The sequence below is a fragment of the Procambarus clarkii genome, chromosome 65 (assembly GCF_040958095.1).
Source record: "Procambarus clarkii isolate CNS0578487 chromosome 65, FALCON_Pclarkii_2.0, whole genome shotgun sequence".
Lineage (NCBI taxonomy): Eukaryota > Metazoa > Arthropoda > Malacostraca > Decapoda > Cambaridae > Procambarus > Procambarus clarkii.
In genome coordinates this window covers 12587991-12604847 of record NC_091214.1, presented here as the reverse complement: position 1 = coordinate 12604847, position 16857 = coordinate 12587991, and positions in this window count along the sequence as shown.

Below are 16857 nucleotides of genomic sequence, written 5' to 3'. Positions count from 1 at the left end.
TCTCTTTTAAAGCGTTCTGTTTTGTGTCTGGAGAGTTTCTCATGAGTAGGGTGGCCGTTTTTCTGGTTTTATAGTAAATCGTCAGTTGTATCCTCTGATTTTTGTCTGTAGGGATAACGTTTCTATTAACAATATCTTTCAGGACCCTTTCCTCCGTTTTATGAGCTGTGGAAAAGAAGTTCCTGTAAAATAGTCTAATAGGGGGTATAGGTGTTGTGTTAGTTGTCTCTTCAGAGGTTGCATGGCGTTTCACTTTCCTTCTTATGATGTCTTCGACGAAACCATTGGAGAAGCCGTTGTTGACTAGGACCTGCCTTACCCTACAGAGTTCTTCGTCGACTTGCTTCCATTCTGAGCTGTGGCTGAGAGCACGGTCGACATATGCGTTAACAACACTCCTTTTGTACCTGTCTGGGCAGTCACTGTTAGCATTTAGGCACATTCCTATGTTCGTTTCCTTAGTGTAGACTGCAGTGTGGAAACCTCCGCTCTTTTCCATGACTGTTACATCTAGAAAGGGCAGCTTCCCATCCTTTTCCATCTCGTAAGTGAAACGCAGCACGGAACTCTGCTCAAATGCCTCCTTCAGCTCCTGCAGATGTCTGACATCAGGTACCTGTGTGAAAATGTCGTCAACATACCTGCAGTATATGGCCGGTTTCAAGTTCATGTCGACTAGGACTTTTTGCTCGATGGTACCCATGTAGAAGTTTGCAAACAGGACACCTAGGGGAGAACCCATGGCGACCCCATCTACTTGCTTATACATGTGTCCATCCGGGCTCAAGAAGGGTGCCTCTTTAGTACAAGCTTGGAGTAGTTTCCTCAGAATATTTTCTGGTATGTCAAGAGGAGTACAGGCTGGATCACGATACACTCTGTCGGCTATCATCCCGATTGTCTCGTCCACAGGTACGTTGGTAAACAGCGATTCTACGTCCAACGAGGCTCTTATCCCTGTGGCCCGTGTGCCCCGCAGTAAGTCAACAAATTCCTTTGGAGACTTCAGGCTGAAGGCGAAGGGAACATAAGGAGTCAGCAGGCCGTTGAGTCGCTTCGCCAGTCTGTACGTGGGTGTGGGTATCTGGCTAATGATTGGCCGAAGTGGGTTTCCAGGCTTGTGTGTCTTGACATTTCCATACGCATATCCAGGTTTATATTCCCCAATGATCTTTGGCAGGTGAAGTCCGGATTTCTTGGCGTTCACAGTTTCTCATGAAACTCATGAGAAACTCTCCAGACACAAAACAGAACGCTTTAAAAGAGACTAACGTCGTCTATGCCTTCAAATGCCCTCTTGGGGACTGTAAGCTCCAAAAAACCCAGTATATAGGCAAGACAACAACATCTCTTTCTAGGCGTTTAACGATGCATAAGCAACAGGGCTCCATTAAGGAACATATAATCTCTTCCCACAACCAAACCATCGCCAGAGAAATCCTAGTAAACAACACAGAAATCATCGATAGCAGGTGGCTTGACGTTTGCGAGGCACAACACATCAAGAAGTCAACACCAGCAATCAACAGCCAATTAATGCACAACTATATTCTACCCACCTCAAGACTCCGCTCCAATATAGAAGCATCAAGAAATATGGACCAATAGGCTTTCTACAATCACTTCTATTCAATACCCATTGTTTCGTGTTCTGTCTTGTGTTGATGAAATTAATACCCTATTAATACCACCTCTTGTTCTGTCTTGTGTTGATGAAATTAATACCCAATTAATGCCACCTCACCCCATCCACCTCTCTCAAATGTAGATATAAAAACGGAGATGCGTAAGTTCTATTCAGTTGTGTATTTGTAAACTAAAGTCTTTGAAAATGTAATAAGTTTTACGAAACGCGCTCGTGTCGCGTCAGACTAGAAATAAAAATGAATTTTGGAGATTTGATTTTTGATTTACCTCCAACAGTGAAAAGAAATGTACGAAAGATTGAGAAAATTCGTGTTAGAATTATTAATCTTACTTTTCGGTCATATTTAATAATATATATATATATATATATATATATATATATATATTTATATATATATATATATATATATATATATATATATATATATATATATATATATATATATATATATATATATATATATATATATGCGGAAAATCCACAGAGAAATATGAAATGAGGTGAACGTTTCGGCTTTGTTAAAGCCTTTGTCAACACCAGACTGACTCAGTCAGTCTGGTGTTGACAAAGGCTTTAACAAAGCTGAAACGTTCACCTCATTTCATATTTCTCTGTGGATTTTCCGCATAAAATGATCAGTGTTTTGTGATCGTCAATTGCATATATATATATATATATATATATATATATATATATATATATATATATATATATATATATATATATATATATATATATATATATATATATATATATATATATATATGTCGTACCTAGTAGCCAGAACGCACTTTTTGGCCTACTATGCAAGGCCCGATTTGCCTAATAAGCCAAGTTTTCCTGAATTAACATATTTTCTCTAATTTTTTTCTTATGAAATGATAAAGCTACCCATTTGATTATGTATGAGGTCAATTTTTTTTTATTGGAGTTAAAATTAACGTAGATATATGACCGAACCTAACCAACCCTACCTAACCTAACCTAACCTATCTTTATAGGTAAGGTTAGGTTAGGTAGCCGAAAAAGTTAGGTCAGGTTAGGTTAGGTAGGTTAGGTAGTCGAAAACCAATTAATTCATGAAAACTTGGCTTATTAGGCAAATCGGGCCTTGAATAGTAGGCCGAGAAGTGCGTTCTGGCTACTAGGTACGACATATATATATATATATATATATATATATATATATATATATATATATATATATATATATATATATATATATATATATATATATATATGGGGTGGCTCAAATAGCCAAATATATATATATGTGGCGGTGGGGTGGTTCAAATAGCCTCGGCTATCACCTCATTTTGTCCGGTCGTGATGGTCAAGTGGATTAAGGCGTCTTGTACATACCAGTTGCGTGGCTCCTGGGAGTATGGGTTCGAGTCACTTCTGGGGTGTGAGTTTTTATATATATATATATATATATATATATATATATATATATGTTTCCCATTGTTGTGTTTTTCAAGAGATCCATAACCTTTAAGCACCTTTTTGCATTATTATTTTTGTATCAACCCATGTATATCTTGTAACCATCAAATGCATAATAAAGCACAAAAAATAAAAAAGGAAGGGGGTGGTAGGAGAAAAGCACACAGAAACTGTATTGGAGGGGATCTAAACATTCCCTCTGATGCGTTATGCGTGGTTTCCTCCGAGGCTATGGGTCCCCCTTCTGCCAACTAGAGGTGGTACTCCCTTCCATTGTTAAAAACAAAAAAACAAATATATATATATATATATATATATATATATATATATATATATATATATATATATATATATATATATATATATATATATATATATATATATATATATATATTAGTATACTTGGTAGCAGTCTTTCCTGTAGACACACATTATTAAATATGACCAAAAAAGTAAGATTAATAATTCTAACACGAATTTTCTCAATGTTTCTAATATTCTTTTTCACTGTTGATGGTAACTGAAAAATCAATTCTCCAAAATTCATTTTTGTAAAACTTATTACATTTTTAAAGACTTCAGTTTACACACAACTATAACTGAACAGAGTTTAAAACAGCTTCGATTTTTTATACCTGCATTTGTGTGAGGTGATATGTTACAACAGTTTTGGATGAGGTGAAAACAAACTTTCAACACAGGACACAACACGAAACAATGGGCATAATACTGGGTAAGTTAAAGGGAAGAATGGAAGTAAGTGCAAAGGGCCTATTGGCCCATATTTCTTGATGCTTCTATATTGGAGAGGAGTCTTGAGGTGGGTAGAATATAGTTGTGCATTAATTGGCTGTTGATTGCTGGTGTTGACTTCTTGATGTGTAGTGCCTCACAGATATCTAGCCGCCTGCTATCGCTGTATCTATCGATGATTTCCGTGTTTTTTTTTTGCTAAGATTTCTCTGGTGATGGTTTGGTTGTGGGAAGAGATTATATGTTCCTTAATGGAGCCCTGTTGCTTATGCATCGTTAATCGCCTGGAAAGAGATGTTGTTGTCTTGCCTATATACTGAATTCTTTGAGGCTTACAGTCCCCAAGTGGGCATTTGAAGGCATAGACGACATTGGTCTCTTTTAAAGCTTTCTGCTTTGTGTCTGGAGAGTTTCTCATGAGTAGGCTGGCAGTTTTCATGGTTTTATAGTAGATCGTCAATTGTATCTTCTGATTTTTGTCTGTAGGGATAACATTTCTATTAACAATATCTTTCAGGACCCTTTCCTCCGTTTTATGAGCTGTGGAAAAGAAGTTCCTGTAAAATAGTCTAATAGGGGGTACAGGTGTTGTGTTAGTTGTCTCTTCAGAGGTTGCATAGCGTTTCACTTTCCTTCTTATGATGCCTTCAACGAAACCATTGGAGAAACCGTTGTTGACTAGGACCTGCCTTACCCTACAGAGTTCTTCATCGACTTGCTTCCATCCTAAGCTGTGGCTGAGAGCACGGTCGACATGAGCGTTAACGACACTCCTCTTGTACCTGTCTGGGCAGTCACTGTTGGCATTGAGGCACATTCCTATGTTTGTTTCCTTAGTGTAGACTGCAGTGTGGAAACCTCCGCTCTTTTCCATGACTGTTACATCTAGAAAGGGCAGCTTTCCATCCTTTTCCATCTCGTAAGTGAAACGCAACACAGAATTCCGCTCAAATGCCTCCTTCAGCTCCTGCAGATGTCTGACATCAGGTACCTGTGTAAAAATGTCGTCAACATACCTGCAGTATATGGCCAGTTTCAAGTTCATGTCGACTAAGACCTTTTGTTCGATGGTACCCATGTAGAAGTTCGCAAACAGGACACCTAGGGGAGAACCCATGGCGACCCCATCTACTTGCCTATACATGTGCCCATCCGGGCTCAAGAAGGGTGCCTCTTTAGTACAAGCCTGGAGTAGTTTCTTTAGAATGTTTTCTGGTATGTCAAGAGGAGTACAGGCCGGATCACGATACACTCTGTCCGCTATCATCCCGATTGTTTCATCCACAGGTACATTGGTGAACAGTTATTCTACGTCCAACGAGGCTCTTATCCCTGTGGCCTGTGTTCCCCGCAGTAAGTCAACAAATTCCTTTGGAGACTTCAGGCTGAAGGTGCAAGGGACATAAGGAGTCAGCAAGCCGTTGAGTCGCTTCGCCAGTCTGTACGTGGGTGTCGGTATCTGGCTAATGATTGGCCGAAATGGGTTTCCAGGCTTATTTGTCTTGACATATCCATACGCGTATCCAGGCTTATATTTCCCAATAATCTTTGGGGAATATAAGCTTGAATTTGGTGGTTTTAAACAACTTTTAAATATGCAAATGCACGTTAATGTGTCTACTGATGGCAATGAGAGGAAAGCGATCAGAACAAACGAGACATGGAAGTAAATCACAGAACAGAGATGGTATACATAATCTGGGATGTTTTGTTTTGTCTTTGACCACTCTGTTTCTCTCTCTCTCCCTCCCTTATATTGCCTTCTCCCTCTCACAAACTCCCGTCTTTCTTCAGCCACTGTAAGGGAGTTCCCCGCACGAACTCCACCCAAAACATTAGCCCACATCAATCAGAATCACAAGTGTCTTTAATTCGCTGATAAAGATCTCGAAGCTCTATTTAGCGTAAGCTTGCACCATATATTATGCTTCTCCTGCTTTATGCAACATAAGCTTGCATCATAGTGCAATCGTTCGCTGCAGTATTTAGTATAAACATAATTATATAGTGCACTTTGGCTGCTTGATTTAGCATAAACTGGCATCACACTGTTGAGTATAACTTCACAGTTTTATGACCACCATATACTAACACACCGTGAAGATTATATATATATATATATATATATATATATATATATATATATATATATATATATATATATATATATATATTATAATTAAGTCATCAAGGAGAGTGTGTGTACTCGCCTAGTTGTGGTTGCGGGGGTTGAGCTCTAGCTCTTTGGTCCCGCCTTAGGCCCCACAGGTCCCCCCCCACCACACACACACGCGTGTGTGTACTCACCTAGTTGTACTCACCTAGTTGTGTCTGCAGGATCGAGCATTGACTCTTGGATCCCGCCTGTTGAGCATCGGATGTTTACAGCAATGACTTCTGTCCCATTTCCCTATCATACCTGGTTTTAAAATTATGAATAGTATTTGCTTCCACAACCTGTTCCTGAAGTGCATTCCATTTTCCCACTACTCTCACGCTAAAAGAAAACTTCCTAACATCTCTGTGACTCATCTGAGTTTCAAGCTTCCATCCATATCCCCTCGTTCTGTTACTATTCCGTGTGAACATTTCGTCTATGTCCACTCTGTCAATCCCTCTGAGTATTTTATACGTTCCTATCATGTCCCCCCTCTCCCTTCTTCTTTCTAGTGTCGTAAGGCACAGTTCCCTCAGGCGCTCCTCATACCCCATCCCTCGTAGCTCTGGGACGATTCTCGTTGCAAACCTCTGAACCTTTTCCAGTTTCCTTATATGCTTCTTCAGATGGGGACTCCATGATGAGGCGGCATACTCTAAGACTGGCCTCACGTAGGCAGTGTAAAGCGTCCTAAATGCCTCCTTACTTAGGTTTCTGAATGATGTTCTAACTTTTGCCAGTGTAGAGTACGCTGCTGTCGTTATCCTATTTATATGTGCCTCAAGAGATAGATTAGGTGTTACGTTCACACCCAGGACTCTTTCGCGCGTCGTCACAGGTAGGCTGTTTCCCTTCATTGTGTACTGTCCCTTTGGTCTCCTATCTCCTAGTCCCATTTCCATAACTTTACATTTGCTCGTCCTGAATTCCAGTAGCCATTTCTCTGACTATCTCTGCAACCAGTTCAGGTCCTCTTGGAGGATCCTGCAATCCTCATCTGTCACAACTCTTCTCACCAACTTTGCGTCATCCGCAAACATCGATATGTAGGACTCTACGCCTGTAAACATGTCGTTAACATATACAAGAAATAGAATTGGTCCCAGCACCGATCCTTGTGGTACTCCACTTGTTACTTTTCGCCAGTCCGACTTCTCGCCCCTTACCGTAACTCTTTGGCTCCTTCCTGTTAGGTAGTTCCTTATCCATGCTAGGACCTTCCCCCCCCCCCACCCCCGCCTGCTTCTCGAGCTTGAACATCAGTCTAATGTGCGGTACTGTATCAAAGGCTTTTTGGCAGTCCAGAAATATGCAGTCTGCCCAACCATCTCTGTCCTGTCTTATCCTCGTTATGTTATCATAGAATTCCAGAAGGTTTGTTAGGCACGATTTCCCTGTCCAGAACCCATGTTGATGTTTGTTCACAAACCTAATGTTCTCCAGGTGTGCAACCAGTCGTAGCCTAATTATTCTTTCCAGTATTTTACAGGGGATGCTTGTCAGTGATACAGGTCTATAGTTAAGTGCCTCCTCCCTATCACCTTTCTTGAAGATCGGCACGACACTTGCCTTCTTCCAGCAACTGGGCAATTCTCCCGAAATAAGTGACTCATTAAAGATCATTGCCAGAGGCACGCTGAGGGCCTGCGCTGCTTCTTTTAGTATCCACGGTGATACTTTGTCTGGTCCAACTGCTTTAGTTGCATCTAGAGTTGTCAACTGTTTCATTACCTCCTCTGCTGTCACCTCTATATCTGATAGTCTTTCATCTAGGGTAACCCCTTCCAACAATGGGAGCTGCTCAGGCTCGGTAGTGAACACTCCATGTGTCACGACCCTTGAGACTAAATAATGTTCTTCTCCCCACAGTGTAAAGAACCAATAAAAATCTGCCATGCCAATAGGTGTCTAGGGGTATAATTAATCACTGTATAAAAACGGGAGAACAATATATTTTGCTAAGGGTGACAACTTAACAACCATTAAATAAATAGTAGCCAGAAATATTTATCAGCATGTAATACTATAGAATGCAAGTATTTATTTGAGACCTGAGCACTATCACCAGAATATGGAGTAAGCCATATTTACACTATAATCGTCTATCCAGATAAATTAATATTTATATGGGCTTAAAATAACAAAAACCAAGAACTTAGCTTAAACACAACTGCACTCGACCGCAGCCGCCACTCTAGTGCCCAGGACGTGGTCCGCAGGCCCAACGTCGACTAACCGTCTACCCAAACACCAATTAAAGTTCGCATGAACATTGTGAACATTCTATTTACAAAGGTCAGCCCTAAACTCCAACATTATTAACTAAGAGTTGTAATTACTGGTCTCACATTCCTTGAAATATTACGGCTACCAAATATGGGAATAAATAAATATAAAACTATAGGCAATTGATTTGCCAACAATCGCCCTGGCCATTCCCAAATATTGTCAACCGCCCACACGGCTAATTTCACGTGACATCCACCACCAAAACAAACCTTACACACACTACCCAGCTATCTATGTTACATATATATAATGTATATATATCTATATACACAAATCTTATACAACTGACAGCAATATTTACGTAGAGAAAACAATAACATAATACGAGGTTCGGGAGAATTGGAAGAATCGTAATAAGATTCGTGACACCATGGAAACTGGCTATCAGTGCCTCGCAGATTACCTTGTCACTTTCAATATATGCCTCCTGTCTTCCTTAGTCTTGTCACTTGGTCGTTCACCGACATTTTGCTTCTTATATGACTATATAGTAACTTAGGTTGTTTTTTCGCTTTGATTGCAATATCATTCTCATAGTCCCTTTCCGATGTTATGTTAATGTAATCGTTCCTAGCTCTGTTGTATCTGATCCTGTTGTCCTCTGTCCTATGTCTTCTGTACTTCCTCCACTCCCGCCTGCTGGCCTTTTTTGCTTCCTGACACTGTCTATTAAACCATGGGTTATTATATTCCTTCTTATTTTTTCCCTTTACTGTTGATATAAATCTCTCTTCGGCCTCCTGGCATTTCTATATGACTAGATCCATCATATCTTGGACTGATTGTGTGTGTGTGTGTGTGTGTGTGTGTGTGTGTGTGTGTGTGTGTGTGTGTGTGTGTGTGTGTGTGTGTGTGTGTGTAAGGACGTAATGAGCCTAGATGTTGCGGTTAACAAGGAAACTGCAATGACTTCAAGTTCCTTTGTTCCCTGGTGCTGCCTCTCACTGCAACGTGTGCTCGGCTTTCCGTCATGATTTATTTCAAACTTTCTGCTCGGCAATAATAAATCTATTTCTTCATTACCAATTTAAATTAATGCCGAGTGGGAGCCTCACACAGGGATGCTCTGGCCTGGCCTGAAACGCTGTTGGGTGGATATCGCTTAAGGATATTATTCTTGTTAGCTGGTAGTGTATGATGGTGGGATGATCCACCAGGCTGGGGAGGCATCCACCAGGCTGGAGGGGCATCCGCCAGACTGGAGGGCATCCGCCAGGCTGGGTGTCTGCTAACCCATCAGGCCAGAGTGAGAACGCTGTTGATCGTGTTCTCTGCTATAATATCCAGTAAGCTAAAATTCTTACATTTGCCAGTCGGATAAGAAGCCATCTGAATGCTCTTTGATCTAATGAATTAGGTACGCTTCTTTTAAGCTTGTACGTGCGCGTACTTGCCTATCCGTGTCCACTGGACGGCGAGGTCATATGCCGTGCCTTCCAGCCTTGTTGTACTTGTTGAGTCATCCTTTAACTATTCTGGATGGGGAAGCTGGTGGATATAAATAGGAAATAAATGTTCTGGAAGACATTTAGAACATATAAATCAGACTCTAAATTTAATTAGACTCAAAATTTAATTAGACTCTGAATTTAATTAGACTCTGAATTTAATTAGACTCTGAATTTAATTAGACTCTAAATTTAATTAGACTAAATTTAATTACTCTAAATTTAATTAGACTTTAAATTTAATTAGACTCTAAATTTAATTAGACTCCAAATTTAATTAGACTCCAAATTTAATTAGACTCTAAATTTAATTAGACTCTAAATTTAATTAGACTCTGAATTTAATTAGACTCTGAATTTAATTAGACTCTGAATTTAATTAGACTCTGAATTTAATTAGACTCTAAATTTAATTAGACTCTAAATTTAATTAGACTAAATTTAATTACTCTAAATTTAATTAGACTCTAAATTTAATTAGACTCTAAATTTAATTGGACTCTAAATTTAATTGGACTCTAAATTTAATTAGACTCTAAATTTAATTAGACTCTAAATTTAATTACACTCTAAATTTAATTAGACTCTAAATTTAATTAGACTCTAAATTTAATTAGACTCTAAATTTAATTAGACTCCAAATTTAATTAGACTCCAAATTTAATTATACTCTAAATTTAATTAGACTCTAAATTTAATTAGACTCTAAATTTAATTAGACTCTAAATTTAATTAGACTCTAAATTTAATTAGACTCTAAATTTAATTAGACTCTTAATTTAATTAAATTCTAAATTTAATTAGACTCTATTTTAGAGGAAATACTTTTTAACGATATCGGTCTGTGGGCTCGTGGTTCGTGTTTCTCCTTTCTGATATATATATATATATATATATATATATATATATATATATATATATATATATATATATATATATATATATATATATATATATATATATATATATATATAGGTACCACATTTGCCACTTTCTAATGTCATGAAGTTCCTTCATTTCAAGTGAGGAGTTGAAGACTATAGCAAGGGGTCCACACAATGCTGCAGCTGCCTCTTCTAGCACCCATGATGAGATCTCGTTAGGAACTGTGGCTTTGATCATACACAGCTCCTCTAATTGTGTATTTCTTCCTGTAACGTCACTTCTGTCTCGATGTTAATATTTTCTGGTAATTCATGTTCTGTCAGAAGTCATAGATCTGGCGGCAACTCTGATTCTGGCTTAAAATATTCCTAGAAAATGTAACTGATATCTTTGCACACTTCCCTATCATTCTTTGAGGGTGTGTGCGTATGTGTGTACACGTGTGTTCGAGCGCACGCAGGAGTGTGTAGAGGTGTGTGAAGGGACGGAGTACGCGCGCACGCGCCTGTACGTAGGCAACCGTCAAAACTCGACTCAGTTAATCCCTCTAAAGTTCAACATCTCCCTGAGTCCATGCCTGCTGCCCGGGCAAGGTCCGAAAGGCATCCAGCGAGGCTTTATCTGCGTCAAGTGAGAAGCGTCTATAAAGTACGAGAGGGAAACAGACGTTTTTACAGGTACTCACATGACTGATTTCCAAGAGTCAGTCGAAATTTCCTTTCTCGTTTTTTATTGATAATGCGGACTGTTTGTGGACATTTGTGTCGTCAGAGATAATTATTATTCTCCCCTTGGGGATGCTACAGGTGATGCTGCATCTCCCACCTGACCACCAAGCTTCAGGTGATGCTGCGTCTCCCACCTGACCACCAAGCTTCAGGTGATGCTGCGTCTCCCACCTGACCACCAAGCTTCAGGTGATGCTGCGTCTCCCACCAAGCTTCAGGTGATGCTGCGTCACCCACCAAGCTTCAGGTGATGCTGCGTCTCCCACCAAGCTTCAGGTGATGCTGCGTCACCCACCTGACCACCAAGCTTCAGGTGATGCTGCGTCTCCAACCTGACCACCAAGCTTCAGGTGATGCTGCATCTCCCACCTGACCACCAAGCTTCAGGTGATGCTGCGTCTCCCACCTGACCACCAAGCTTCAGGTGATGCTGCGTCTCCCACCTGACCACCAAGCTTCAGGTGATGCTGCGTCTCCCACCAAGCTTCAGGTGATGCTGCATCTCCCACCTGACCACCAAGCTTCAGGTGATGCTGCGTCTCCCACCTGACCAAGCTTCAGGTGATGCTGCGTCTCCCACCTGACCACCAAGCTTCAGGTGATGCTGCGTCTCCCACCTGACCACCAAGCTTCAGGTGATGCTGCATCTCCCACCTGACCACCAAGCTTCAGGTGATGCTGCATCTCCCACCTGACCACCAAGCTTCAGGTGATGCTGCGTCTCCCACCTGACCACCAAGCTTCAGGTGATGCTGCGTCTCCCACCTGACCACCAAGCTTCAGGTGATGCTGCGTCTCCCACCAAGCTTCAGGTGATGCTGCATCTCCCACCTGACCACCAAGCTTCAGGTGATGCTGCGTCTCCCACCTGACCAAGCTTCAGGTGATGCTGCGTCTCCCACCTAACCACCAAGCTTCAGGTGATGCTGCGTCTCCCACCTGACCACCAAGCTTCAGGTGATGCTGCATCTCCCACCTGACCACCAAGCTTCAGGTGATGCTGCATCTCCCACCTGACCACCAAGCTTCAGGTGATGCTGCGTCTCCCACCTGACCACCAAGCTTCAGGTGATGCTGCGTCTCCCACCAAGCTTCAGGTGATGCTGCATCTCCCACCTGACCACCAAGCTTCAGGTGATGCTGCGTCTCCCACCTGACCAAGCTTCAGGTGATGCTGCGTCTCCCACCTGACCACCAAGCTTCAGGTGATGCTGCGTCTCCCACCTGACCAAGCTTCAGGTGATGCTGCATCTCCCACCTGACCACCAAGCTTCAGGTGATGCTGCATCTCCCACCTGACCACCAAGCTTCAGGTGATGCTGCATCTCCCACCTGACCACCAAGCTTCAGGTGATGCTGCATCTCCCACCTGACCAAGCTTCAGGTGATGCTGCGTCTCCCACCTGACCACCAAGCTTCAGGTGATGCTGCATCACCCACCTGACCACCAAGCTTCAGGTGATGCTGCATCTCCCACCTGACCAAGCTTCAGGTGATGCTGCGTCTCCCACCTGACCACCAAGCTTCAGGTGATGCTGCATCACCCACCTGACCACCAAGCTTCAGGTGATGCTGCATCTCCCACCTGACCACCAAGCTTCAGGTGATGCTGCATCTCCCACCTGACCACCAAGCTTCAGGTGATGCTGCATCACCCACCTGACCACCAAGCTTCAGGTGATGCTGCATCACCCACCTGACCACCAAGCTTCAGGTGATGCTGCGTCTCCCACCTGACCACCAAGCTTCAGGTGATGCTGCATCTCCCACCTGACCACCAAGCTTCAGGTGATGCTGCGTCTCCCACCAAGCTTCAAGCGATGCTGCGTCTCCCACCTGACCACCAAGCTTCAGGTGATGCTGCGTCTCCCACCTGACCAAGCTTCAGGTGATGCTGCATCTCCCACCTGACCACCAAGCTTCAGGTGATGCTGCATCACCCACCTGACTACCAAGCTTCAGGTGATGCTGCGTCTCCTACCTGACCACCAAGCTTCAGGTGATGCTGCATCACCCACCTGACCACCAAGCTTCAGGTGATGCTGCAACACCCACCTGACCACCAAGCTTCAGGTGATGCTGCATCTCCCACCTGACCACCAAGCTTCAGGTGATGCTGCATCACCCACCTGACCACCAAGCTTCAGGTGATGCTGCATCACCCACCTGACCACCAAGCTTCAGGTGATGCTGCATCTCCCACCTGACCACCAAGCTTCAGGTGATGCTGCATCACCCACCTGACCACCAAGCTTCAGGTGATGCTGCATATCCCACCTGACCACCAAGCTTCAGGTGATGCTGCGTCTCCCACCTGACCACCAAGCTTCAGGTGATGCTGCGTCTCCCACCAAGCTTCAGGTGATGCTGCGTCTCCCACCTGACCACCAAGCTTCAGGTGATGCTGCGTCTCCCACCTGACCAAGCTTCAGGTGATGCTGCGTCTCCCACCAAGCTTCAGGTGATGCTGCGTCTCCCACCTGCCCAAGCTTCAGGTGATGCTGCGTCTCCCACCTGACCACCAAGCTTCAGGTGATGCTGCGTCTCCCACCAAGCTTCAGGTGATGCTGCGTCTCCCACCTGCCCAAGCTTCAGGTGATGCTGCGTCTCCCACCTGACCACCAAGCTTCAGGTGATGCTGCATCTCCCACCTGACCACCAAGCTTCAGGTGATGCTGCATCACCCACCTGACCACCAAGCTTCAGGTGATGCTGCATCACCCACCTGACCACCAAGCGTCAGGTGATGCTGCATCTCCCACCTGACCACCAAGCTTCAGGTGATGCTGCGTCACCCACCTGACCAAGCTTCAGGTGATGCTGCATCACCCACCTGACCACCAAGCTTCAGGTGATGCTGCATCACCCACCTGACCACCAAGCTTCAGGTGATGCTGCATCACCCACCTGACCACCAAGCTTCAGGTGATGCTGCGTCTCCCACCTGACCACCAAGCTTCAGGTGATGCTGCGTCTCCCACCTGACCACCAAGCTTCAGGTGATGCTGCGTCTCCCACCTGACCACCAAGCTTCAGGTGATGCTGCGTCTCCCACCTGACCACCAAGCTTCAGGTGATGCTGCATCACCCACCTGACCACCAAGCTTCAGGTGATGCTGCGTCTCCCACCTGACCACCAAGCTTCAGGTGATGCTGCATCTCCCACCTGACCAAGCTTCAGGTGATGCTGCGTCTCCCACCTGACCAAGCTTCAGGTGATGCTGCATCTCCCACCTGCCCAAGCTTCAGGTGATGCTGCATCACTCACCTGATCGTGGTCATGAACACAACTGGCCACTCCATATTTTTTTCCCAGAAATCTGATGTCTCGGATAATGTGTGTTTATAAAATACATTTTTGTCGGCTAAATATAAAATTCTCCATTAACGAAGCGATGGGTTATAAAAGCCTGTTATCAATCTGATTCATTAAATTACTTACGCCATAGTAATTTGATCATCTGCGATCAAATAAGAACAGTTTCTCGCCGCTTTAGGATGAGGTCTCGCAGTGGGGTTCAACGACCTTGAGTGAATGGTCGTTAAGGCATCCTTTCAGGTAGCTAATATGTGTTAGGTCTTGCTGTATTAGGGAAAGGGTTCGTTAAAGCCTCTTTTTCAGGAAGTTGGGTCATTGGAGACCCCTCTTCGTCTCAGGGTGAACGCTGGTAAAGGGCCAGCAGGTCTTCAGAGAAGACCTCACTATCGATTTGTCACGCGTTGCGTCAATTGACTTGTAAATCATCTGACGTAACGAATGTCTTGATCCTCTCACCAGTCCTTAATTTTGCCAGGCGTTTTGGAGCACCTTCTCGGGGAAGGTATTTATTTAAGCAGCTATTCGATTGAGAAGGGGAAACAATATCGGGACGTGATAGGTTCACATAGACCGTAACTGCTGTTGTCATAAGGGCAGTTTCCCTGTCTCCCAGCCACTGAGTTATGAGCCTCCCCTCGTATCGCGAAATGTTTCCCCTTACTCATAATAATACCATAGTCTGCCTTAATTACAAGCGCAGGCGAGGTGAAGGCTTGACGGCCGTTCGACAACACATTTTAGTCGGCAACTTGAGAAGGATCATTTGCTGTCGTAAATATTGGTAATGAAAACATCTTCATTAATTTATTAAGGAATTTTGAGACCCGGTGCTCACCCTCCAGAGGCTCAGCTAACGTGTGGGTCGAAACACGCCCTGTTTCTTCTTATTCAATGGCGATACAAGGCTCTCTTTCACCTGCCGTGATATAATACACATGACCTAACACCGGGAAACCTCTCGAGAGTCGCAAACTTAGCCCTTCGTCCTCAACGGAATAAGGCCTGGTTTCGCGGGCGCGTCTTCAAATGGAAACAATGGGTCTTGCTGGAGCACTACCTTAGGCTCAGTATGGGAAATGGTGTTGCAAATAGAGGGATGGGGAGGTGGTGAGCCAGGGATGGCGGGTCTCCTTCATGTTGGGCAGGAGACGTGAGAGCAGACGGTCATTAGTGTGGCCAGGGGAGGTAATCCTGGCCGGCAGCGGGCTGTTAGCATAGAGTAATGGGGTGAAGTAGAGAGGGGGCACAGGCTCTGTGGTGGTGGGTCTGGTGTGGTGGTGGGTCTGGTGTGTTGTGGTGGTGGGTCTGGTGTGTTGTGGTGGTGGGTCTGGTGTGTTGTGGTAGTGGGTCTGGTGTGTTGTAGTGGGTCTGATGTGTTGTGGTGGTGGGTCTGATGTGTTGTGGTGGTGGGTCTGATGTGTTGTGGTGGTGGGTCTGGTGTGTTGTGGTAGTGGGTCTGGTGTGTTGTAGTGGGTCTGATGTGTTGTGGTGGTGGGTCTGATGTGTTGTGGTGGTGGGTCTGATGTGTTGTGGTGGTGGGTCTGGTGTGTTGTGGTAGTGGGTCTGGTGTGTTGTGGTGGGTCTGATGTGTTGTGGTGGTGGGTCTGATGTGTTGTGGTGGTGGGTCTGGTGTGTTGTGGTGGGTCTGATGTGTTGTGGTGGTGGGTCTGATGTGTTGTGGTGGTGGGTCTGGTGTGTTGTGGTGGGTCTGATGTGTTGTGGTGGTGGGTCTGATGTGTTGTGGTGGTGGGTCTGGTGTGTTGTGGTGGTGGGTCTGGTGTGTTGTGGTGGGTCTGATGTGTTGTGGTGGTGGGTCTGATGTGTTGTGGTGGTGGGTCTGGTGTGTTGTGGTAGTGGGTCTGGTGTGTTGTGGTGGTGGGTCTGGTGTGTTGTGGTGGTGGGTCTGGTGTGTTGTGGTAGTGGGTCTGGTGTGTTGTGGTAGTGGGCCTGGAGTGTTGTGGTAGTGGGTCTGGTGTGTTGTGGTAGTGGGTCTGGTGTGTTGTGGTAGTGGGTCTGGTGTGTTGTGGTAGTGGGTCTGGTGTGTTGTGGTAGTGGGTCTGGTGTGTTGTGGTGGTGGGTCTGGTGTGATGTGGTGGTGGGTCTGGTGTGTTGTGGTGGTGGGTCTGGTGTGTTGTGGTGGTGGGTCTGATGTGTTGTGGTGGTGGGTCTGATGTGTTGTGGTG